We start from the raw sequence: 2,774 nt of genomic DNA on the forward strand, positions 1-2,774 counted from the left end.
AAAGTGGAAGTTATAAAATACACTCGACCAGTGGGAGATAAGATATTCGTTCATGGTCCGAGTTCTGGTTCAGCAGGTGCCCTCTTTAACCGGATATGAAGCTGCCGGGAGAGGAGAGAAACTTTGACTTCTTCTTTATTTTATGGCACCATCCGGGGGTTTCATTTCCCGGTTGGGGGAGCGGCCGTCCTCCCAAGCGCAATGAGGCAGAGCAATCTGTCTCCTAGCGTTTGCCAGGAGCACATTGGTTGGTTGATTGCATTTACATTATTGCCAACACGGTAATGTGAAGACAACAATAAAACCAATACAACTCTAATCTACTCTCTGGTGAAATATCCAAAGAGTATGGGATCTGGTTGGTAACCAGACGCCGTCCCTCGACCGCTTAGTGGCGGTCGTTTAGGAGAGAAGTGGTCGGGTAGGTGGGCAGTAGGGAGATTCAGCTAGTCTACAAAGATGAAGCTATTTACGAATTGTTTCGAAAGCCTGCCTCAGGGCACTTGGCGCCGCGTGTTTGAACACGTGGGACGATTAAAGAGTTTCCTTATTAGGATTCACTTAGTCGTCACTGGGCATTACACCTTTGAAGGAGCTGTGCTCTCCCGCTATATTGCAGCAAAAGTAATACGACTTAGTCGTAAGTCAGGGTTGCTATTCACAGCATTATACCTAAAACAGTGCTCAGTGGCACTGCAGCAGTATTATGCTGCGTCTATCTTAAAGGATAGTAATCCTTCGGTTATAGTAGAGCTCAGTCGGGCAGGTTTGCCAACAATTATTCCTGTTCATCATCGCCATTTAATTTCACAGCGAAATGACAGGTCTAATTATTTGGTAAAAATGTACCTATCTTGGAGACTTGACTTTCTATGTAGAATCGTTAAATTGGCACGCTGTGTTGACAGGACCGTTTTCGATTCTATAGTAGAAGAACCAAAGAAAGGACATAGCATTACATTAGTCAATGACTTGATTGAAACTGCTTTCAATCAGTTATGGAAAATGTATATGCCCTGGTTACCCGGCTACTCTTTGTATAAGGGAATAGAGTGGAAGCCCACTTGGAAGTCGACTCCTAATGACGACAGGAGGTTCAAAACCTTTCCTGGAGTCATAGGGAATATATTTTCTTCATTACGGTATGAGATCGCCGCGTATGCGGGTATCATTCGTATTTTAAAAATGTATTCACCTTTTGGATATAGGAGCGATAACTCTGGCTGTTTGTGGTATCAAGGGAGTCTGACTCCTTTCGATTTTGAAGCCAACTCAGCTAAGGTTATAACAGACTTAAATAACTTCTTTAGACTTAAATAACTTCTTTAGATATGAATCACAATTATTTGATCCATATATAGAGAAGTCTATTTATCGTCCGTTATCCCCAGGTCGGTTAACTTCTACTCTACCGGGAGCTGGTAAAAGGCGTTTGTTCGTTATAGGCGTACAACGTTTATTATATCCAGTACATTCGTGGGCTATGCGGGTTTTATCCCGTTTACCCTGTGATGGGACCTTCCGACAGGAAGATCCTATCCATCGTCTTAGCTTACTTAAACCTGAGGACGTCAGTTCTTTTGATTTAAGTAACGCTACAGATCGATGGCCAGTGTCTTATATCTCGACAGTGATGTCTTTGATATTTGGACGCATGGCTGGCGAATGTATTGTTTTGGGAACTCTCAGTACTAATTTATTTTCAGCCGGGCCTCCTTTAACTAAGAAGACCTGCATGTTATATTTTAGTACTGGACAACCATTAGGATATTATGGCTCTTGGGCTCTTTTTAGCTTGTCACACCATTTCCTTGTATGGCTGGCAGCAATATTATAGTATCCAAATAAAAAGGACCCCTTTTAAGAAATATGCGCTATTAGGTGATGACATAGTCATCGCCGATAGGCGAGTGGCTTCAAGGTATAAAGAGCTAGTTACTATGCTCGGAGTATCAATCTCAGAATCTAAGTAAATTGATTCAAGGATTGGTGCTCTCGAGTTTGCCAAGCAGTTTTGGGTAGATAGGGTTCAAGTGAACCTTACTCCCGTTTCTGCAAAGGCAGTATTAGCTGCTTCAACCTTTCTGGGCATGTGTCAGTTAGCGGAGAAATATTGTTTGAAACAACATTCTTTAATCCGTTTAGCTGGTGCAGGTTTTAGAGTAAGAGCAAGACTTCGTTCACCATCGTTAACTTTACGATGGAAACGTTTATTAGTCTTATCTAATAAGTCACTTTCATATTTGCAATTACCTTTGGATTTGTGGATTGGTCGAGGAAACCCGATCAACCCCTATCTCAAAGGAATTATAGTTGCAAAGTTGAGGAGCTTAAACCTAAGGAATTAGTGTTAGTGCCCCAAGAGTACTGGAAGGGAAACGAAGATGAAGAAGCTTTTGTTGAATACACTCTTTACCATAATTGGTTAAAACAATGGCTGGAGTGGGAGATTAATGTGTGGGGCATACTTTATTATCGTGTAATCCTGATCCTAGTTTGGAAGACCTGTTCAATCCTCCTATGATCCCAACCCATTGGAAGCGCTCGTTGAAAGACAACAGTGTTGTCCGATACGGCCTCCTTTGGAAATGTTGGGATCTGGGAGATGAATGGAATCTCCAAACTGTTCCGGCGTGTTTAACACCACTAAGGAATGGATATAAGAGAGAATAGTAACTGATAAGATCATGTAATGCTCAGACTATAAGTAGTCAGACTATAAGTAGTTATTTTATTTTATAGTTAGCTGAGTTACGTTCGAGTTCGAGTTCGGG

The 2,774-nt window shown here is 41.9% G+C and overlaps 1 pseudogene; it reads left to right on the plus strand.

The window, feature by feature from the left end:
• The first annotated feature begins 201 nt into the window (after positions 1-201).
• Positions 202-2,348, plus strand: LOC141819265 (putative mitochondrial protein AtMg01110; annotated as a pseudogene).
• Positions 2,349-2,774: the final 426 nt, after the last annotated feature.

This window comes from Curcuma longa, unplaced genomic scaffold (genome assembly GCF_044706935.1).
Source record: "Curcuma longa cultivar G26 ecotype Majalengka, Jawa Barat unplaced genomic scaffold, ITB_CL_G26_1.1 contig_28482, whole genome shotgun sequence".
Lineage (NCBI taxonomy): Eukaryota > Viridiplantae > Streptophyta > Magnoliopsida > Zingiberales > Zingiberaceae > Curcuma > Curcuma longa.